The 24,489-nt window shown below is 37.3% G+C and overlaps 1 long non-coding RNA gene across 1 annotated transcript; it reads left to right on the top strand.

The window, feature by feature from the left end:
* Window positions 1-15,547: 15,547 nt before the first annotated feature.
* Window positions 15,548-19,480, top strand: LOC148114619 (uncharacterized). Its single transcript, XR_015732861.1, has 3 exons — window positions 15,548-15,839; window positions 17,492-17,602; window positions 19,402-19,480. It is a non-coding gene; the product is annotated as an uncharacterized LOC148114619 (long non-coding RNA).
* Window positions 19,481-24,489: the final 5,009 nt, after the last annotated feature.

Genomic DNA, 24,489 nt, shown 5'->3' with positions numbered 1-24,489 from the left:
TATCAGCGGACATACAATATTAATTCCTTGGAACTCATTTCTCTGCGCTCAGTCCTAGGAGCTCTTGAATTTTTGGGCTGAATGTCAAAATAGAGTTGAGGCTGAAAGGAAAGAAAAATAAGGAAATCTTTGTATCAATTCTTGATTAAGAGGCTAAATACACTGCACTGCCTTTTCGGGACCTGAATTGAATTGTTAACCTCCGGAGATATAACCAGTAGTACACATCACAGTTTTATATTTCTATATTCCTATTTAATATCAATATTTTTCAAATGCTTCAGGATGGCATATTACTAAAGTGAAACATTCAGATATGTCCAGGAAAGGACAGTGAAGCTTGAGAGTCCTTGACTTGAAATTATGAGAATTTGGTTTCAGAATATCCAGAAAACACCCAATTTTAAAGCATATTATATACACATACATACATATTTGTGTGTCTGTGTGTGTGCGGATGCATGCAATTATTTGGTAACATAATCAGAGTTATATAGTAAAGTGTGCCAGTTTAAGCTGCCATCTTCCATTTTTTCACATCCATTTTCTAAACGGACAAATATTAGCTTGTTTCCTATATGAGAGCATACAGTATATCAAGATGATAGCATTTATTGGTCCCACTCTATAATAGGCAAGTGTGAATTGGCTGATTGATTCAAATTAGAGATTTGAGAATAGAATAATTCATAACTGGTTTCTAATCTGCAGTCAGAAGGCAAACAATTATGAGATTCAATTTGAAAAAAAGTTCATCTCGGGAGTGTGGATGAAATGAAAAATGTTTTGTTCCATGTATAGAACAAACACTTTGTGGCTCAGAAGCTCAACCAGATTGTTCTAAGAACTGTGGTTGAACTGAAACCTGGGACATCTTGTATTGTCCAGGTTTTAAATGAGACAAATCCAGGGGCCTCTTACTAGGTAACTAGGAGAAGGTGCACTTTGCTTCTCTCTTCAGTACAATCTGAGGGCCTGCTTCTCCTCAGATCTTCTTACTCCTTCCTTACCTTTACCTCCCCTTTGCTTTGCACCACTGTCACCCTACTGCATTTGTATTCAGGTGTAGCATATCCAGTTGACCATTCATTCATGCCTCCTTCCCAGGTCTTCATTCTTGTTACCTTTGTCTACCATCATGCACTGTACCATCATGCCACCACCTCCAATATCCACATCAGAACACCTTTATCTGGAATGTACACGTTCAAGCTTTGTACCCAAATCAAATATGTGCTTGGAGTTCAGATTGCCAGAGGTTTTTTTTATTAGTTTTTCCTTTTGGGGGGGGAAAGAGCCTCAAAATAGCAGTGGTAAAACACAGTTGTGTCAACCATGTGAATTTTACTGGCAATTAGAAGAGACAAAAGGAGCCAACTGACCAATGAGATACAATACCATGGAGAAAGTCTTGTACAGAAAAACTGACATTTGTAACCTTGCCAACATCTGTTCTTAAAAACAGTAAATATTTACAGCCACATCTTAAGTGTCAGTCATTTGTGCATTGTTCATTGCATTCCTCAGAATGTAAAAGTAAATTTCATTCATATTCATTGCTATTTTGTAATTAAAATGGAGTGTGTTGAAGACTAACTCATGGGGAGCCTCTAGTTCTGGGTTGCAATATTTTGAATGATTATTAAGATGGCAGCAAGAAGATACAGAAAAGTCTAGTTCTCTGCTACAGAATAGGTTTTGAATGTCCCAAACAGTAGTGATTTTGCCTCTGTGCATGACCTTTCTTCCATGAAAGCATGAATGTAAATTCTGAGGAAACCAAGAAAATTTTCTTCTCTCTGAAAATATTTTTTAATCTGCTTTTCCCTCAGACCCAAGATTTGAGAAATCTTGTGAAATCACTACCTCTAAGTGAAGTACAGTGATGGCAAATAGTTAATAATGGCCAAGGATTATAGACTGTGAGTGTACGGGTGGATTTTCAAGCAGTCTAAAACACTTTTTCCTTGGGATCTTCTCCGGAAAGAAGCATAAATGCTTTTGCGTCACCTTGCCTTTTGACAAGAGTGTTGGAAGAGGAAGGAAATACTTATGTTTTCTGGTTCCATACATATCTCTGTTTGTGTCATATTAATCACAAAAATGTTCTCTTTGGAGGACATTGTTTGCTGAATGTGATTAATTGCTGATCTAGATAACCAAAAGATCCTTGAGAGTACTGATATCTGTTCATTCATAGGTTACCATTCTTGAATGTTTCAAGGATGTCCTCTGTCTCTGCCTTCCCAGATCTATTTCAATTCTCAGCTTACCAAAAGAACAATTGTATTCCAATCACATCTAAATGTGGCATCTATTTTTAGCAAAGAGACCCATTGCTTCCTACTTCCTGAAAAACAAAGCCTTCTTTTAAGAACAGTTGAAAATTTTGAAGCTGAAGCAAGGGCTTATCACTTAGTGGGGCAGGAAACAAAGGTTACAATGGTCACAGCAAAAAGAAAAAGAAAAACTGATCTCTCTACATCATAATTTTGGAAACATGCTATGAAACTCCACTTTCTTTTTTAATCCAAATCCCGTGTGCTCTATCATGGAGATATTAACTCTGAACTCCAAGTTATTTTTTCTTCCCGATGCTGTAACTACCGCATCACATGCCATCTCTGTCCTGGTGTAATTTATAGCCTATTTGGCTTCAGCTGAGAATAGCACCATGAACAAGAAGTTGTTATTCAAGTAGATGAAACCCAGTGGTACCCATTGTGCTCGAAGCTATTGGGATGACTCACACTAAGAAAAAATCACAAGGTTGGTAACATGCAAAAATGATTGGCAGTTGTCTGAAATTGATTGCTTCAAAATAGAAAAAGATGCTGTTGTTTCATTCTTTTGCAATCTACCAACTTATTTTTAAAAGGGGAAAAAGATCTTTATGGAAGAATTGCCACATAGCTATTCAGCAGGTTCTGACCAATTCTGGAGAACCGGTAGTGGAAATTTTGAATAGTTCAGAGAACCGGCAAATACCACCTCTGGCTGACCCCAGAGTGAGGTGGGAATGGAGATTTTGCAATATCCTTCCCCCAGGAGTGGGGAGGGAATGGGGATTTTGCAGTATCCTTCTCCTGGAGTGGGGTGGGAATGGAGATTTTGCAGTATCCTTCCCCTGCCATACCCACCAAGCCACGCCCACAGAACCAGTAGTAAAAAAAATTGAATTCCACCACTGCCGCAAAGCCTGGGTAGATAGAACATTTTCAAGTCAGTAATTATACAGTAAAAGAGGTTATACACTTTGGCTGTCACTTAACTAAGTTAAAATACTAGAATTACCAACCACTACCATAAGAAATATTCTAAAATGTTCTTTTTTTAAAAAAAAACTTTATTTTTCATCACTTTGAATGGTGACAATTTAAAAAAAACCACAGAAGCAATTTTCAGCACAAAAAGAATTCTCCATAAGCGTGCATCAGGTAACTAAGTTTAAGTTACTGCAGCACTACCAGCAAATAGCCAAAGTATCATACGCAAAATAAATCAGGAGAAAATGGACTGAATATAAGATGTGTGCTCAGAAACAGCTGGAGCAGATTTAACTGTAAGAGAGGATTTGCTGCATAAACAAAATGAAGGGCCAGAGCCCATAATAAAATTAGATGAAACATACGGTGTCTATTCAGGCAACAGTTATGTAACTTTAAAACATATCACCTGTTGATCACGACCTGAGAATGAAGTAGACAAACTTCTTGAGGGAAGAAATCAGAGAACAGATATGGCAGCAGGATCACCTGAAGGGAGGTCTCATTGAGGCTGGCTCTGAATAAATATAAATAAGATTGAAGTGCTGTTATGTTACAGGATTAGCAGTGCTTCAGAATTGAGTGCAAAAAGATGATTCAGAGCACTAGGGATACTCACAGGGCATCTGTCTGTAATTTTTAAGACTGATTATATGTATTCTTAAAATGGCATGGCAAGAGAAGACATGATTCAGCAAGTTCCGGTGGTCCAAAGCAAATAGGCTGACATCAAATCAATCGATTTCCAAAGAAAACAGCTTTCACCCCAATAGTTCAGTGTGAAAAAATGGATGTGTGATATCCAGAAAGCCTACAACTTTTCCTTTGCCATTAAGATCTTCATCCTTACAAATCAATTCAACCTGATCTTTAAAGGGGGCTTGGCAGCGCAGGAATTGCAGTAGTGTTAAAGGGGAAGGTTTGGAAGGAAGCAGAGTGAGGAAACTGAAACTGGAAGCTCATAACCCATGGGGCAAGAGCAAAAAAAAAGGCATTAAAAGGGGGAGCCCAGAGCACTTTTGAAGAGCTTAGAGCAGTGTACCCCAACCTTAGCAACTTTAAGATGACTGTCAGCACCTAGAATTCCTCAGCCAGACATAACAAAAGTTAAACTGCAAAAAAAAAAAAAAAAGGTTAAAGAAAAAGCTTAGCTAGAGTATAGAATTTGTGTGTGTGTTGTGCATCTGTGTGCCTTTATTTCAGTTTTGATTCCAGGCTGGATAAATCCATGCATTTTTCTTGACATTTTCAGTATTGCTGCTGTTGCTTTTCTGTGGCTCACTAAAATGGACACTCAGTGACTTTGTGCCTGAGGCAGGACTAGAACTCATGGTCTCTAGTTTCTAGCCTTAGGCCTTTATCTACTACACCAAACTTGACTCTCGGATTATAAAAAAGCATATAGGTTATACAATAAGATAGTGTAACCCAGGGATGTCAAATTTGTGGCCCATGGGCCCAGATCCGTCATGTGCTGGCCACGCCTACCCCCATTTTAGTGAAGGGGGAAAGTTGCAATACGTCATGTGATGACAACGTGTCGTCACGAGTTTGACAACCCTGGTGTAACCGATAAAATGTTTTGGTGGAAAATAAAATAAGACGAGATAAGATGAAAACAAATAAATCTGGACCCACCAATTTGAGTTTAAAATCTTTACTTTATGACCTTTTTGTAATAAAAGGAATTCTGGTTATAGCAATTATGTGACCTCTTTGCCTGAGTCTGACACTTTCCAAAAATGAATGACATGCAGGTGGAAGAAAGAAGCACAAAAGAATTATTTCTTAGTTTTAGTATAATAAAGATGTGCATTTGATTCACAGGTGTTAGAAGACTTTCATCACGGCTTCATCCACTTTGCATCAAAATCAACTTATCTGAGTTTTTGTGCCCTTGGAAATTTAGTGTGGCAGATTCTTATTTAAGTTGAGAGAAATGTGAAGGACGAGGCAAATTCTTTAAAGAGTTTTGCAGATATAGTACATTGCAGATAAATCACTCCTGGCATTCCTTTTTTTTCCCCAAAAAACAAAGCATGGCTCCTAATATATTTTCAACATCAATTATTTTTATTATTTGGACAATTTCGATAGGGATATTAGTAGTTCTTGGTTTCACAGAATACTAAAATAACCAAGATGAAAATATATCATGCACAAACTGTTGTTTGTTTGTCTCTCAATATAAACTAGAATTTCTTCATTTTCAGATGCATAAATTGTGACAATTTCTCATCAGGTCTAAACCGGAGGCTTGGAACAGGGAAGATTCTGCATTCTCTACCTTTAAAAAGAAGATGACTATCCGATATTGCAAATGTATATTATTGTTCATTTTAAATCTATGCAATTAAATTTTAAAATAAAGGCATCCACATGTTTTAATGAACATAATGTAACTAGAGTCTGAAGGAAGTGCAATAAAAATATTTCCAGATTGGTTGATAGAACAGAGGTGTTTATTTAATTGTAGGTAGCCAAATTTGCTACATTGCTAGCAGTCAGAGTAAAACTTGAATAACCTGGAGAATTTATTAGTCCCAATTTTAAAAATTTATTCAGATTCAATTGTGAAATACATTTCATGCCTTCAGAACATCCGCTTAGCTGAGGGTATCTATATTTCGAGGGCATTTACTTGTATGATCTATGTTATGATTAGCAGTTGATTTTACTGGTATCTGAAGCCAAGAAGCTTGGAAATTATATTTGTGACTGAACTATCCCTGCCAATTTTAAAAATGTGTTTCTTGAAAGAGACAAGTTATTTAGAGCATCTTTCTAGCAACACATCTGCTTAAATCTGCTATATTGGTAGCTGCTAATCTCATTTAGGTTTTCTTTCCAAACTAAGGAAATAGCTTTAATGTGGGCTACTAGAAGCTACATTATTTTGATTTGAAATCCAAATAATTTTTGGAATATAACAGTATAATACTATTATCCAATTTCCTTTAATGTTCATGATTGGTTTGTTTCTTACATTTATAAGATGTCAGATAGGTTAAGTTGCTAGGGCAGCCTACACATCTGATAAGAACATATACAATCCAACATCATGGTGATGAAACAATAAGAGTCAGTTTGGTGAGGTGGTTAAGACATCAGGCTAGAAACCAGGAGACTATGAATTCTAGTTCCACTTTAGGAACAAAGCCAGCTAAGTGAGTTTGGGCCAGTTACTGTTTCTCAGCCCTAGGGAGGAGACAATGGCAAACTACTTTTGGAAAAACCTTGCCAAGAAAACTGCAGAGAACAGAAAAAAGTACTGAAAGCAGCAGTATTGTATTGAGAAAAATTTGCTCTAAAAGAAAATCTATTATTTCTCCTAGTTTCATTCCATTCTCTGAAAATATAAAGCAGCAACAGTTGCTTTGATGGTTCCCATTATAGCTATTCATCAAAGATTTTATTGAATTTTTGAATCTAATCTTATGGCCTTCAAGTCCTGAACTATGGATTCAAGTGAAATCGTAACACCTTCAAATTTTCAGATCGTGGCTAATTCATACATATATATTCATATATATTCATAATATATATTCTTTATATTCTTTAATTCAGTAAACAGTCATCCATAGATAATGACATGCCTAATTTTATATGTATATTTATATATGCTTTTAGCAAATTTAGGACATGTGTTATTAGACAGAAATGCAGCCAAGGAAGGATGTCTGGTTTAAATCAGTATCACTCTGCTCTATTCCAGTCTCTAGCTTTTGCTTTTCTTAAAAAATAAGCACTACTTCTTTTAATAGTTTATGGCAAAGTGTATGTTCCAAGGCAAGAGTCAGTCAACATACCAGGAACGGCCAATTTTTAAAACTGTGAGTCCTATTAATCACTGATGAACTAAACATATCTTCAAGAAAGTTAAAACACTAACAATGTATTTAGAAATACTGTGGATCTACTTTCAATGATACAAATATGACTCAAACTAGGAACCTGATATAAACCGACACATCACATTGACTACACCACTACTAAAGATACGGATATCTCAGTAAGGATCTGGGTATCTCATGTAGAATCATTGATTACTTGTGTAAACACCCATGCGATTAACATTATATCAAGAATATAATAGTATGCTAAAAGCAATGGAAACAATTTATGATGGATGGATGAATGGATAGATGGATCAGACAGACATATTGGATCAGTATTAAGGAGAGCCAGGTTCAAGTCAACTTTCAGCCATAGATGTCTTTGGGTCAGTCCTCCACCTAGTGCATCACCTAGGATTGTGGTTGGTGAGATTAAATTGGAAAAGGGAATTCTCTGTATATTATTTTAAACTTCTAAAGGAAAGAGGGGGATTTGAGTTTGATAAATCAATAAATATGAAAACCTTTTGCACAGTGATTTTAATTTGGCTTTCTCTGGAATTGTTTTAGCAGGACGTCTTCCTCAGTTTTATGCCAGAACATAATTCAGCAAATGTTGGGCAGAATCTGTTTGTTGAAAACAAATTAGCTGATATTTCACATATACAGTATGCTATCTAGTGAAATAAAACAGGAAATTTCTAAGAATGAGAATATAATGTTCTTTCATTGAATGACTGTCCATATCTGTATGCAGGGTAGTCAGATGGTTCCAAAGTAGTCTCATTCAGCAGAGATAAGCAAGGATGAGGAAGTTGAAGTCCAAAAGTCTGACAGGCTGTCACAACGGAACAAGGAAGTGGTGGGGACAATATGGTCTATTCTCATCCCTACAGAAACCTATTTTTATTTCTTATATTTTAAACCTGAAGGTTTGCAGGAAGCTGGATGCTATTTTTCATTTCTAATTAAAATTGGCTCTTCCACACAAAGGTCTTTGGTTCCAACTTTCCACTGAGACCAAGGTTTTCACAGCTGTGAAATATGTGATTTTGAAAGCAAAGGAGCCAAAAGATCTTCGTAAGCACCGATCTGCAAATTTCGGGATATGCTTTCAGACACATGATCTCAAACTTCTATTTGGTAAATAAACACTAGTGGCCTTTAGCCTCCATTATAATTTTACTTTCCTTCAGTTGTTATCTGAGGCTTTATATTTAAAAAGAAAAAAAGGTTAGAACTTGAGGAAATCTGATGATGCAATAAAGGTAAAGGTAAAGATTCCCCTCGCACATATGTACTAGTCATTCCCAACTCTAGGCGGCGGTGCTCATCTCCGTTTCAAAGCTGAAGAGCCAGCGCTGTCCAAAGATGTCTCCGTGGTCATGTGGCTGGCATGACTAAATGCCAAAGGCACATGGAATGCTGTTACCTTCTCACCAAAGGTAGTCCCTATTTTTCTACTTGCATTTTTTATGTGCTTATGAACTGCTAAGTTGGCAGAAGCTGGGACAAGTAACGGGAGCTCACCCTGTTACGCGGCACTAGGGATTCAAACCGCTGAACTGCCGACCTTTCGATCGACAATCTCAGCGTCTTAGCCACTGAGCCACCGCGTCCCTTGATACAATAGATGATGCTAAAAAGCACTAACTTTTGCTTTGGAAAATCCTTAAGGATGTCTTTGGACAATTCTGTTTTTTATAAGGGACCATTTTAATTATTGCTTCATTCTTGATGATTTGAATTATAGATCTTAGCTTTAAACTAGGCTTTTGCAAACAAGCCATCATCTTATTTTGATTTGATTTGATTTTTTGGTCTGGCAGAAAAGACATGAATACTATTTTATAAGCAGGTCTTTCTTCTTCCTGAGAAAAGCCATAAAAAGAAAAGTGTAAAATTGCTCATTAATTTAGGAAACAGAGATAAAAAGCATATTGGAAGAGAATAAAACTTATTGCAAGGTGACCACAAGTTGTGACCAGAAAATTATCTTGCATGGAGTACTATGAGAAGTGTTTTCCTCTCAATTGGCTATTAAGCAAAGGTTCTGTTGCTTAAATTTGTAACTCAGGTTCAGTGGTGGGTTGCCCCCGGTTTGCACCAGTTCTATAAAACCGGTAGTAAAACCGGTGGGAGGCTCCACCCCCAACCCCGACATCATCAAAATGCTTCTGCGCATGTGCAAAAGAACACGCATGCACGGATGTGCGAGTGAAGCGAGCGCACATGCGCGGCCCCGTTGTGAACCAGTAGTAAAGGTAAGTAGAAACCACCCCTGCTCAGGTTGGTGGAAACACAGGTAGTCCTCAATTTACAACCACAATTGAGGCCAAGTTTTCCATTGCTAAATGAGACAGTTGTTAAGTGAGTTTTGCCCCGCCTTTCTTGCCACAGTTGTGAAGTGAATCACTGCAGTTGTTAAGTAAGTATCACAGTTGTTATAGATGAATATGGCTTCACCATTGACTTTGCTTGTCAGAAGGTTGCAAAAGGTGATCACATGACCCCGGAACATTGCAACTGTCATCAATATGAGTCAGTTGCCAAATGTCTGAATTTTGATCACATGACCATGGGGATGCTGCAAAGGTCATAAGTGTGAAAAATGATCATAAGTCACTTTTTTCAATGACTTTGTAACTTCAAAAACTGGTTGCAAGTCAAGGACTACATGTACCATCTTTACATTAAATAAAGAGCAGGCCGAGCTAATCTTCTTATGGAGTACAATCAACAAAGAAAAGCCTTTTTGTATTTTCACCAATCTAGTCTCTGAATAGCTCTAAAGCAGAGATAATTTTTTCTTTTCTTTTTTCAGACCTTCATCTCCGTTATGCTGTTTTAGGAGGAAATTCATGCTGGAGTATAAAAGAACAGCCATTTCTAGGAAAAATATATTCTTTCTTTTTAAATCGATTCAACAACAGGAACCCGAAAGTTCAGCATATGGGAAATATTATGTTGTGCATATGTTGAGCAAATCCCATCAGTTAGTACATGGGCTTAAGAAATGGCTTCGTTCTTTAACAGCTGTATGCATCTGCATTGTGTGCTTTAACCAAAGGGGAGGGGGAAACACTAAATTAAAAACCTGTCAATCAATTCCTGCATTATCTTAAAGGAAAAAAAACCTCTTTTCATTATCATCACAGTAAGAATTTTCAGATGAAAGGGCACTGTCCACTCAGTCCATTCTTCTGCCCATCATTGGTTATAGAGAGCTCTTATGTGATCACATTTCAGATTAGATTTATAGAGACATTGTTTTGAAACTGACATTCAATGAACAACCCCCCTTCCCCCCTTCACAGTGCTGCTTATACGCTTCTTTTTTGTAAACTCATCGGGGACTTTTACCAGGAAAAGTAGGGAAAATCCCATTGAAACCTGTGTGAAATCCAAAGCTATGTTAATCACTTGTTAGCAAAGCAGGAGCATGGCAATGGAAGGAAAATGAACAGTAACAGAGTTGGAAGGAACCTTGAAGGTCATCTAGTCCAACCCCCTGCTCACGCAGGAGACCTGTATTAGGGATTCGAACCACCGAACTGCCAACCTTTCTGATCGACAAGCTCAGTGTCTTAGCCACTGAGCCACCTTATGGTAGTGCCATGTCTTCCATAAAGGAGCTCTGGTGGCTCAGCAGACTAAAGCACTGTTATTAACATCCACTTACATCTGCTGCCTGCAATTACTGCAAGTTCAAATCTCACCAGGCTCAAGGTTGACTCAGCCTTCCATCCTTTCTAAGGTACTGTAGGTAAAATGAGGACCCAGATTATGGGGGCAATAAACTGACTTTGTATAAATATACAAAAGTATGAAAGCTATTGCTTAACGCATTGTAAGCCGCCCTGAATCTCCAGAGAAGGGCAGCATATAAATCAAATTTAAAAATAATAAATAAATAAATAAATAAATAAATATTGAAAGGTTTTAAAAATTCCCAGGGCCACAGATCCCTAGATCTGATTCTTCAATAGAGGAAAAAGGAGACAGGAGATTGTGGTGTCTGAGATCCCAACCTTCCACAGGTCCAATAAGATTTCAACTTTAATGTATTCATCTTACTTCCCCCCTCCCCTCACAAATAAACATTTTAAAATTTTCTTTTCCAAAAAGAAACTTATATCTCAACAATTGTTTGACTATTGTTTATTTGATCCATTCAACCCATTAGAAGACCTCAGAGGTCTTCTAATCCAGTCCCCTGCTCAAGGCAGGAGACTTATATCATCTCTTATATCATCAACTGATTTTCCAGTTTATTTTTGAAAATCTCCAGTGATGGAGCACCCACAACCTCAGAAGGCAAGCTATTCCATTGATTAATTGCTCTCCCTGTCAGCAAATTTCTCCTTCTAGGTTGCATCTCTCTTTGACAAGCTTCCCATTACTTCTTCTCCTGCCTTCTGGTGCCCTGGAGAATAAGTCACTCGTCCCTCTTCTATGTGACAGCCCCTCAAGTATTGGAAGCCAGTTGTCATATACTCCCATCCCACCCTCAAAGAAAATGTATTGGCTCAAACCTGAATCATAAAATGAATGGGTATGAGCAAATTGTGCAATGAAATTCATCACAAAATTATATCGCATTTCACTGGGGTGTGCAAGATGGCCAGAATTTGCCTTGAGAAGGAACTTTGGACAATGAAGTTATGGTATTTCACATCAATGCCAGGTGTGAAACCGTGTTATCCTATTCATCATCATTAGCTAGAAGATGTTTTATTTTATGTGTATTGAACGTGATGTAGAAGAGCATGGTATCTTTCTTTTTGGGGTATTGTCTCCTTCTCTCTTTCTCTGTTGCTACCCCCCCCCCAATGAGAAAACCCTTGAGCTGATTGCTTGCAAGAAGCTTTTTGAAATTAGATTGAAACTATATGAAGTTAAAACAATACTTTCTATATCACTTTGTTCCAATTAGTGTCTGTATTTCTGCAATCCAAATTCAGTAGCCCTGTGATTAAACATATGCTGCTTAAAATTCAGTTAAAAGTATGGCTTTCATAATAGATATTCTTGTCCCTCTACTTCAAGTCAAGTGGCTACTTCCTTTGGCTTCCCCCTGAAGTCTTTCACACCCCCACCAAAATATGTATGATTAAAATCAAGTCATGTTGCTGCAAGACTCCCAAACTCAAATCTATGCTTACTTACTTGTAAACAAATTCCACCATAACTGATATGGCTTAAGTATGCTCATAATTGTGGCAGAGTCTCCATTGCATCTGGAAGTTCATCTGCAACCTTTACCAACTTTAATTTATTTTCTTATCTTTATTTCATTTGTTTCTGATGACATCTGCTATTTTCAAGACATCTCGTTTTAGATGATCTCACATTTACATAATCTCAGCTATTCCTTGGAAGCTAGTCAAATGTCTGGAGTTGGACAGAGGCAATGGGCTACCATCACAACATGCCTGGTGCGAGAGGGAGGTTGGAGGAGATGGAGGAGGAGGAGGTGGAGAAGAAGGAGAAGGGAGAGAAACAAATGTCTAGCCTATTGTTTTGCTAGTACACACATTCCACAAAGCTAAGAGAAGATCATCAGATTTTTGCACTAGAATCTGAAGTTTGTTTTCCCTCTTTATTCCAGGAACTGGAATCATTATCACCTTCCAAAATAAACTCATACATTCTTCAGAGTCCTTTCTGCACAAGATTATTTTAATCTTCCCAAAGGAGAATTATAAAATTATGGCAATGAATTTATTTGTGTATATTTCTTTAACAAAAACAACACACTGACATTCACCAAAAGAGAAATGTCCTTCTGGAAGCATCCATTAAATTCATGAATAATTAGGGGGAAAGGAAAGAAAATCCAAACGAAGAGACTTTGATTAAAAAAAATATTTCTTTTTTAAAAGGTAGAGTAACTCAATCTCTTGTCAAAAACATCCTTCATACCGTGCTCAGCAGGAAAACAGCAAATTAAAAAAACTTCTCTCTCTCTCTCTCCCTCTCTCTCTCTCTCTCTCTCTCTCTCTCTCTCTCTCTCTCTCTCTCTCTCTCTCTCTCTTCAAATCATGTAGGGCACATAACTACAGAAATCAAGACACAACATTTATTTGCGATAGTGTGTCTTGTGAAGCAGTAAAATATTGCATCTTGTGAAGCAGTCGACACTGTTACACATGACAAAATATATAGAGCTGCTGCTTTTGCAAGAAGGCAATATTTTGGGAATAAAAGGGAGCACAGACTCTTGTGAGAATTGTCATGCCATTCAGTGTAAAGGGAGTAGCTTTAATGAAATCAATACAATGGCTTCTCTTCAAAAAAATGTTACTGCCCTAGAAAGGAACCATTCACTGCCCATGAGTAGGATGCTAATAGCTTGTTATGCCTGTAGAAGTCCTATTTTTCTGCAAGGGATCACATTTTGAAGGCCTTGACCATGCACGAATCCCAAGTTGGCCAGTGACCTTTGCATATCCAATAATTTGGACCACGTAGTTTAATGCATTTAATGTATTCTCCTGGGTTGGATCTGAGATATAAAAATATAACCACTGGTTCCTTTGTTCAATGATGAATCTCCATCCCTTCCATTATTAACCTCCTTCTCCATTCCAAGGGTGCCTTCAACAACCCTTCCAAACAGACCCCCGAGAGAGAGTTTCAACAAGAAAAGTGAGCTAACAAGGAAAACAACTAAAACAACTCCATGACACGGCTGGACTTTGCTTTGTAAGTGGAGAGGCCAGCTTTGGTGACATAATGTCCCTGAGGAAAAGGCAGATTGACTTTTCAAAGAAAAGCAAAAGAATTTGACTTGCTAATCAATGAGTTGTTTCTTTACCCTTTCATCCCAAAGAATGTCTGGACAGCTGCAGGTTTCTTTAACTTATGCTTCCATTTAACTCATATGTAATTTCTGGGTCATCCTTTAAGTGGAAGTGTAATGTTTCCTTTAGTAATACAGGATCGAGAACAGAAAAAGATTGCAATATGACTTAATCAGAGACCTGCCTTGTACTCTGTTAACTGATTGCCAGGCCAGTGAATGTGTGACACTGAAATGTCAAAGATTCCGAATCAGATTGATTGGTTTCTGAAATAGGCAGAGTTTTGAAGTCCATAAAATGTCAGGCTAAGCCAGTATGCTTGTTTTGGCAAGGAAAAAAGGAAAGGTTAAGTTACAACACAACATAAAGTCTTCAGTAGTTTATAGCATTATTTCTGCAAATTTGGGGGATTATGAATTTTATTAAATGAAGGAGTTTAAGGGACATCCCAAAGGTGCTTTTCCAAAGGGCAACTTTACTTTCTTGGGTTTTTTCCCTTTGGAAATGTTTTGCTTCGCATCCAAGAAGCTTCTTCAGTTCTGAAGAACGCAACTGAAGAAGATTCTTGGATGAGAAGCAAAACATTTTCAAAGGAAAAAACCAAGAGAATCCAGTTGCTTTTTGGAAAAGCACCTTTGGGACAACCATGACCTGGATGATTGAGAATCTCCATAGACATTAAGAGAGTAATTGTTCTTGGATCCACTCTGACATTGTCCACGGGTGAATCAGCTCCATTCAACTCTGACGCTATTTATTAGGAAAAACAAAATTCAAAGGAGCAGATTTTACATTGAGGTGCTTTTAAAATGACAATATTCCACAAACTCTCATAGACATAAGGAAATAAAAGGAAAGAGGCAGCTATCGTAAGTCTAAAACCATTGTCCATGTGAGGGAAAATAAAAACAAAACTTATCTGTGTATTTGTGAATGAGGCCTTTGAATTATGATGCCAGTATATCAGCTTACTACTTCAGACTATACCCCCTCCCAGGTTACCCACAAACATTTTCAGCAATCCCCGAAGGAATGAATACAGGTTCTCTTTATTAAGTTTTCACTGAATACTTCTCAAGAGCTCATTCCAAAAGATCTCTTTCCTCAATTTTGTTTGCTTATTATGACACTAAGCCATGAGCCACTACGCTTGCTTAGTTAATGTGCATTATTTATGAACGTTTGGAGATAATGAGATAATAAATAATACTGTCAGATCATCCTGTTCTTGTTCTACAGCAGAAGAGGCAATATGTACCCCCTTCAGAAAGTGTGGAATGAAAATTGCCATCAATCCTAGCCAACATGACAAATAGTGAGAGCTAATGGGAATTGCAGTCCACTTATGTCCAAGGGATACATGTTGCCAATTAGACTCTGCGTGATTCCAGATCCACTGAGATCATCCTGAAATTGTTTACGAAAACACTAACAGACCCATGGAAGGGAAAATATGGAAAATCATGCTAAAGTAGCAGCAGAAATTTCAGGCAATGTCAGCAAGCAGGATTTGTTTTTAATAAAGGAATACCTTCATGACTGAAAAGATTTTTTGGGGGGGTTGGAATCCTTTTCCCTAAAATCCTGGTTTCAATCTCAGCAAGAAAGCAAGAGAGCAGCTTAGCTTGTTTAAATATCCAAAATAAACAAGACTATAGTGTCACTCATATTGACCGTATGAAAATGGAACTAGTTCTCTATGGCAAAACTGCAAGATCTTGTACATACGTGGGAAAGTGCCTTGCAGCCTGAACATCATAGAGTCTCTGACACCCATTCTGTGGTTTACCGAACAGTCCAGAAAATGTAAGGTACTAATGTGCTAATAGAAGACTGAGTACCTCTTCTTTTACTTTTAAATGCTACTTTCCCTCAAATCATCCAAAATGTAAGGTGCTAAGTGCGCGTGCACTTCCAAACCGGTAAGGAAGGTAAGTAGATTTCACCCCTGGTACTAATGTGCTAATAGAAGACTGAGTACCTCTTTTAAATTTTACTTACTTCTTTTACTTTTAAGTGCTACCTTCCATCAAATCATCCAAAAGCAGAAAAGGGCCTAATATTCTTCAGCTCTCTCCCTAAGGAATATTATTCATCATCAAAAGGCCTTGAAGGCTTTTTTTTTTTAATGATTCTCCTGCTCCACATAGCACATCATAGAAGATGTTCAGGAAGAGAAAGCAATGTTTAAGTCCTTTACTCAGATCTTATTCCAATTTCTTCTGATATGCTTAATTAGGCTATTAATCCTTTAAACGCATACAAAGCCATGCTCTAACTTCCATTGCAGGGGTGAAATGTAAAATTTGTTACTACTGGTTCTGTGGGCGTGGCTTGGTGTGTGTGGGGGTAATGTCACTGGGTGTGCGTGTTCAACTTTTTCTTTTTTTACTTTTAAAACCATTTTTTCTACAACCTCTTTGGCTGAAGAGGTTGTAAAAAAAATGCTTTTAAAAGCCTCTTACGATCCCATCTGAGTTGCCTGATCTGCAGAGACCTTTTTTTTAAAAAGCCTCTGACGATCCCAGCTGACTTGCCTGATCGGCAGAGGCTTTTTTTAAAAAAACAAACAAACATTTTTTCTACAAGCTCTTCGGCCGAAGAGGTTGTAAAAAAAAAATGCTTTTAAAAGCCTCTGATGATCCCAGCTGAGCCACGCGATCATCAGAGGCTTTTTTTTTTTACTTTTAAAAGCATTTTTTGGCTGAAGAGATTGTAGAAAAAATGCTTTTAAAAATAATTTTAAAAAAACTTCTGATGATTCTGCGACTCAGCTGGGCATGGGGGGTGGGCAGGGATTTTTGCTACTGGTTTTCCGAACCACCCGCCGCCATCGCTGCCGGATCAGGTGATCCGGTCCGAATCAGGAGCATTTCACCCCTGTTCCATTGGTATTTCCAAGTGGCACCAAAAGAGAAATTCAGGATGCTCCCTGCAAATCAACATGGTATACATGTATAAAAGCCCATCCATGGCTTTTCTTTCCGAGGCCAGGATGTCTGCCTACAATGTTTGAAACTGCAGTGTTTGAAATGCTGGGAGTCTTAATTTTGTCAAAGCTGAACTTCATCCTTTATTACTTAGATATTTAAGAATATCCTTCATTCATTATCAGAAGTAAAGATGGCTTGCTTGCAAAGGAAGATAAAAAGCACAATTGTCATTCTTATATGAGCAAATATAAGAAAGACGAAGAAGTGATTAAAAATAAAAATCAACAGAACATAATCCTTTTGTGGAATTGCTTTTTCCCTTTAATTCTATAAGTATGCATCTAAATATTTTTTACTTTAGTGTTTCTTTCCAGTATACAGATATACTGTATATAGATACACTTTTTGTGGCTGTCTCCAGATTATCTTTTGTATCCTTTATCAAGGATAAAGGAAAATAGAAAAAGTGGATGTTATAATTAAAGAACAATTAGGGATTGTGGAAAGCAACCTATTGCAGTCTCTACATTCAGTTTTGTGTATACAGTATGTATTTGCTGACTTCTTGTATATATGCTTGGTGTTTACATTTTATCATTTGAGGTCCAGTTTCTTAAGTACTAAGGCCTGTTTCTGCTGGTTTTTCCCAGATCAAAATGCAAATGAAATATTAGTTCCATGGATAATCCTTCTGGCTGGAAAATATGGAACAGATAAGTCTAACATTAAAGTTGCCAAAAAGAGAAAAACTGCATAGATTTGTGAGTACTCTATAATTATTTACAGTATTTCAGTTTGCTTCTTGATATACCAGCTACAAACTCTTGAAAGTGTAACTGTGTGTGAGAGAGAGGGTGGGGGAGAGAGAGAGGTGGAGAGAGATTGTGGGTAAATATTCTTTCCAGAAAACTTGAGTGTACATCCTAATTAGGAATACGGAATAACAGAATTGGACAGGAACTTGGAGGTCTTCTAGTCCAATCCCCTGCTCAGATAGGAAACCCTATACTATTTCAGACAAAACATGTAAAAATGCAAGTAGAAAAATAGGGACCACCTTTGGTGGGAAGGTAACAGCGTTCTGTGCACCTTTGGCGTTTAGTCATGCTGGCCACATGACCACAGAGATGTCTTCAGACAGCGCTGGCTCTTCGGCTTTGAAACAGAGATGAGCAACACCCTCTAGAGTCAGGAACAACTAGCACATATGTTCCAGGGGAACCTTTACCTTTACCTTTATATTCAGAGGAACTATGGATGCTAAATTTATAGTAAATATGCAGTGTTTCTCACAAATTAAATTTAAATTTTTCTAGCAGTTCTACAAATATAAATTTAAAAAGCCAATAAATAAATGATAGAATGTTAAAACTTTTCTGCCCAAAATGTTTACATGCTATATTTAAAACCAGATTTTATTAGAAACCCAAGATGTTGCTCTATAGATAATAAACACACCTTAAATTTTTGGTCAATGACGATACTCTCTATAGCAATTCATGTAGAGCTAGAAGTAATCTTTATATTTCAGCAGTAAATATAGTCTTTGAAGCTTGATTTTAATATGTTACTCAGATCTATTATTCTGGACATTTGACTATTTTTCTGATATTTGGAAGATTGTTTGAGATGAATATATTAATATATGCCTGCTGAATTTCCTGTTAAAGTACTGTTAATTCAGCTAAGTCACGGTGTCAAACTCAATTGCATCACATGATGTCACGTGATGTACCGTGACTTTTTTTTTCCTTTGCGGAGCCAAGGTGGGTGTGGCTTGCACATGATGCATCCGGCCACCAGTTTGACACCCCTGAGCTAAATTAAGAATTTAATTAAATCCCTCCTATATTGTGCTTCATCAGATCTTGTATGAATAAAACATGATTGAATTTAGAAGAAATGTCAAGAAAGATGAAATTAAAAAGATCATCTCAGTTATGTGAGCTTCTACATAAGAAAAACAGCAGACTCTAGTAAAGTTTTAAAACTTTATGTTTGAAGGTTTTTCTCTGATATGTTTGAAGCATGATGGTCAAAGTAGGAGCGTTTATCACTGAACTAAAATCATTGGCATGGGAAAGGTAACTATTTTCAAATATTTAGCATATGCTGTTAAATATATGTAAACTAACTGTGCTCCATAGACTTGGATAGCAGATAAATAACAGTAGGTTTTGCTTGTGCATTTTCAATTGAATAATATTAGTAATATCCCTGTTTCTAAGAACAGCTGGTAACGAAAAAGTTGCTTAGAGAATTTGTGGAATCTTTCCTCTGGGAAATCTAGACAACCATCTGCATGAATAGTTTACATCTGGTGTGTAGTTTATGTCCAAATAACTGATTTGAAGAGTATGGATTCTCCTAGTCCCCTAGTTGTATTATTCCATGATTTTATTATTCTAATTCACTATGTTTGTGAGCCAGTTCTCTCATCGTTCATAGATAGTTGTAGGTCAGGAAGATAGAAATTGTCTCTATTCCAAAAAAAAAACCCAAGCAAACCATACTGGGCTCATTATCTTGAACAGGAAATGTTGTCATTACTTCCAATCAGGACTCTCTCAGGATTGGATACATCGTTGGTATGCAGGAAGTCAGTGGTGCAATCACCATTAACAGAGCCAAGCAGCAGGTAAGAAATCTGCTGGAGACACAAGACAGGCACCACTGTGATCTAATGTGTGATAAGGAATCTTTCTGTGTTCTTAAATCACTCACAGACAAAACAACATACAGCAAAACTTGATTTAACGGTTTTCCAATAAGTGGACTTTGGGCACACTGCAGTGGTAGGTTCCTCCCAGTTCGGCCGAGCCAGTAGCGATGACGATACGATGTCACCGAACCGGTTCTCTTTGTTCGGGACCTGGCCCCCCTGCCCCCCCCCCGCATTATTCTTACCTTTTATTTGGCCCCACCCCCAATTAATTGCTACCTCCCGAGTCCCAGCTGATCGGCTAGAAGGAAAAAAGCTATTTAAACTCTTGCCGCGGGGCTTCAAAGGGCCGCCCTACAGCTGATCAGTGTTAAAAGGCAGTGTGCCTCCAAAAACAAATGAGTAGACCGGTGCCTCCAAAAACAAATGAGTAGACCAGTGCCTCCAAAAACAAATGAGTAGACCGGTGCCTCCAAAAACAAATGGGTAGACCAGTGCCTCCAAAAACAAATGAGTAGACCGGTACAGCTCTGCAAGCAGTTAAAAGCCTGGTAGACCAGTACCTCTGCTGAATCCTAAAGAATTGTCATGTGACCATCAAGCCACACCCACAAAATAAGCCACACCCAAAGAACCGGTAGTAAAAACATTTAGAACCCACCCCTGGTGCACTGATCAGATAAAGTCCAAAAACGTCCTAAAAGTATTCTAGGGATAAATGCAGAAACTTTTACCTGATCCAATTCAACATTTTGAATCACTGTAAAGATTCATTGCTGAAATTCAAATTAAATGGCTAAAGCACTCAAGTTGCCTTTCTTTTAAAACTTGGAAGGGAATACCTGTCAAATGTAAAAGTTAATTTGATAATCTTTATGCTAAAATACTGAAATATTAAAATATGGAATATCAGAATTACTCTGTCTAACATATCAAAAAAGAGGAAGAACTTTGGAACTTCTTAATTGGACGCAATTTCTTTATAAAAGTACATCTTTTATTCCTAAACAAAGAATATTTTTTTTATATGCTACAGTTTTCCACCATGTATAACAACTGCACAGTACATATTATATTGGCTGCAACTCTACAGCTTTGGATTTCTGAAATCTGTAGCCTTAAGACACATTCCAAGGGGCTATTGAAGTAGTTTTCCTTTTCTGAAATCTAAGAAAGACTTTTGATCTCTGTAGACAAATCAGACATTGGTTACTCCTTTCCCTGTTTCAGGAGGACAAACACCTGCAGTTCTTTCTTCATATCCAAGATCCAGGGCCTGAAGGTAGGGGAAGAAGTAAAAGAAATTCATATTTATGGCATTGAGAGAATTAGGGGCTCAGTGACTTTCCACCACCCACCAATCCCAGAAAAGGCTAAACAAGTTCTTGATTGATTCTAAACTGAATCACTTCCATGACATGCAATGAAAGGAGAATTGGGAAGAACAACTAGAAGTAGCATTTTGCACATGTTTTCCATATGCAATGCATCCAGTTGTGCATAAAATTAAAGACCAATATGTCACACAGTTATGACTCTTAGTGCAACTTTATTGCTGAGGATTTAGCAGAGTTACTCATCAAGGATGGGATTATTTGTGATATCAGGGATAATACAATAAAAAATGATTTTATCTTGAGGATGGCTGTTAAATCACGTAAAGCTGCAGAAGTAATAGAAGCCCAGACAAAAAAGTTATGAGTTATCTCTAAGAGGTTAGAGATAGCAAAAGCAAACTCAAGGGATGAAGCATCAATTAAGAATTGACAAAATCAGGGACTATGTTGAGTGTTATGCCAAAAATTGTTGATAAGCTGTAAACAATTAAATCTTTACAGTATAAGATTATCAAGAGATTTGCTGACTAGAAAAGAAATCATGTAATACTCAGAGAAAAATATTCTAAAGCCTGCATCTTTAATTCACTTTTTTGTGCTGTTATAGATTTTGGTGGCTTCTATTTGGCATTGAATTTGTGCTGAATGTTCCATAGAATGATTCACTTAATACACGAGTGGTATTGATGGTATTTGTACTTCAGTAAATAACATTATTATGGGAAGCTCCAAAAGACAGGAACATGATGCAAGGCTATTGAACTCTTAGAATCAACAAAGGTTCAACTTGAAATCATATGGTAACACAGATTAGGTTGAAGGTGACAAAGCCTGTCTCTTAAACAACATTCTCTCCAGCAAGAAAAGAAAATTGTGAGTATTCACATGATAACTAAACCTCAATCTAAGTAAGACGTGCAATAATAGTCAGTTAGTTGAGTAAATTTCAGTGCAATTAGTCAGCTAAAGAGCCCCTCTTTGAGCCTTTCTGTAAACCAAATGAATGATGCTGAGGCCACAGCAGGAATTATAGACTGCTTAGAAGCAGGAGCTAAAGACTACCCTCCTGTTAAAATAAAGCCTATTGCGATCTCAGCAGATGCTGCAACCATGATTGTCTTTTGTTTGCACATCTAAGACAATGGCGGAGGCTAAAACCAATTATACACAAATTGTAGAGAAATTGTTGAGAATGATGTTTATACAAGCTTATTACCAGTTTCTTTATACACAGCCGTGGATGTGAAGCAGACTATCAACCACTGATCAGATTTTTTGATGAAGCTCTGAAGGAGTACACAGGCTATAAAAATACTGAATCTGCATTGTGTCTTGGGGACATTCTTATGAGCCACACTTTATTGTGCACATAGTGAGGCAACCTCAACACTTTTAATGTGAGCCTACATTTTGCTAAGATGATACAAATCTCCTGTACTGCAAATAGACTATAACCAATCAAGCATGAGACAGGACTTAATCAGACTTTGAAATAACTACAAGAATACATTATCAAGGAGATAATGTATTCTTAAGATTCATGTAAATTTCTTTTTTTCACTTGATAATACTGGCAGTGTAGTGCTACAGGCATAAGATACTAATGGTGAGACGGCTGTTTTCAAGGGCAGCATAATAACAATGCCATAGAATCTTTGATACACCATGCTGTGAAAGATACTCAAAGGTTATTTAGGGATCAAAAGTGTAAGATGCCATCATGATGTTCTGGCCAACCAGAAGAGCCTTGGTGATACAGCGGACTAAGTGATGTTATGTAGCACTTAGCTGCCAGCTGCCTGCAATTAGTGCGAGTTCAAATCTCACCAGGCTCAAGGTTGACTCAGCCTTCCATCCTACCGAGGTAGGTAAATTGAGGACCCGGATTGTGGGGGCAATAAGCTGACTTTGTAGAAACACCGTTTATGGGGGGCCAAAAGCCCTAATAAGCAGGTTTATACAAAAGAATGAAAGCTATTGCTATAAGTGCATTGTAAGCCACCCTGAGTCTTCGGAGAAGGGCGGCATATAAATTGAACTAATAAATAATAAATCAATCAATCAAGGCACTATTAAACACACAGTTTTAATGTTCCTTACACAGTTTGGATGGAACAAGGGAAGCTCTATTAATGCAACTGCCAGGTTCTTCAGTGGATACTTGATTATCTTCTAAATGTTCATCTAAGATTGCACTCATATTTTACTCTCAGATTTCATAGCAGCATTAGAACAAAAGAATAACAGACATCTTCAAAGGTACAGGACAGGAAGTTGCTTCTTAAACCCCATGAAGGCCTCAGAGCTATAGAAATCTATAAGAAGTTTCATGTGATATAAGTAAGGACATAAGTAAGTTTGGAAAAAGCTAGCTTTGAAATATATCAGTGAAGATTCTTAGTCATCCAGGTAGAGTTGTTCTTCAGACTGAAGAAGCTACTTGGATAAGCAGTAAAATGTTTGGAGAGGAGAGGAGAGGAGAGGAGAGGGGAGGGGAGGGGAGGAGAGGAGAGGAGAGGGGAGCCCAGTTGCCATGGCTCAACTTCTGTAATGTACTAATAAAGTCACCTTGACTAATTAAAAACATGTTTTACATCCACTTTTCATAGAACAGGTGAAAAAAAAGTATGATTTAGGAAGTTTTCATGCAAGAAACAGAGGAAGTGAATCTGAAACAACTTCCAGCTAATTCTGCATGGAATTAGTTTGATTACACGTGTCCCCAGTTGAGTGACATTCATCTTATTATAAATAAATCTCTGTGCAAAAAGAAAAGGAAGAGACACAAAAACAGCTTTCTATCCTAATTTCTGCCATGCCACTCTAAAAGATCTCATGGATATACCTATAAATGCATGTCGTGTATATGTGTGCACTGGAGTACACAACTATAGGTGTATCCTAGGAACATCTATGGAGAAGGGACAACATTATCAAAATGGTGAGTGCAACCAGGTGTTTGAACCCTTTTCAACCTATGTTGCATGGATCATGTGCACATTAAGAAGAAGGGCTTCAAATACCCATCATGTCCACATGCTTTGATGCTGCTGTCCATGTTCCTGATCTATTGTGTAAAGAAAATAACAAAAAATAAAAACTGTGTAAATAAATATATTACCAGGAAAATACATCATGTTCTTTTCTTTTTCTGTTGGATGTTTTTTATAAAGAGAAGAATTGAAGCAAAACTTAAAAATGCGGAATACTACGAATCATTTGACATTATGACTTGTTAAAATGCTGCAGGGAAAATCTGCTTATTTATAACTGGTTGATCAATTTTATGGAAATAATAATGTCTTTATCAGGCAAAATATTGGATTTCTGCACTTTAAGCCAAAGGCTTTTCAGATTATTTCAGCAGTTCTGTATCCAGAAATCATAAATCTGACATGAAAACCTTATAAACAAAGATTGCTTTAAGAGACTATTTATCTTTTTTTGTTGGCAATTTGTATTCTGAAATTGCTATAGTTAGCAAATGAGGAATCAAAGAAATATTTTATACTACTGCCACATCATTTGGTTTGCTGATTTTGAGTTATATTGCCAAATCATATTAAACATTCTCACACATTTGATTCAATTGTTATTTTACCAGGCCAAACATTCCTACAAATATCTTGGGGGAGGGGGGGAGGATAGA

Source organism: Pantherophis guttatus, chromosome 3 (genome assembly GCF_059756535.1).
Source record: "Pantherophis guttatus breed Tessera chromosome 3, ASM5975653v1, whole genome shotgun sequence".
Taxonomy (NCBI): domain Eukaryota; kingdom Metazoa; phylum Chordata; class Lepidosauria; order Squamata; family Colubridae; genus Pantherophis; species Pantherophis guttatus.
This window is presented reverse-complemented; position numbering and strand designations above follow the sequence as displayed.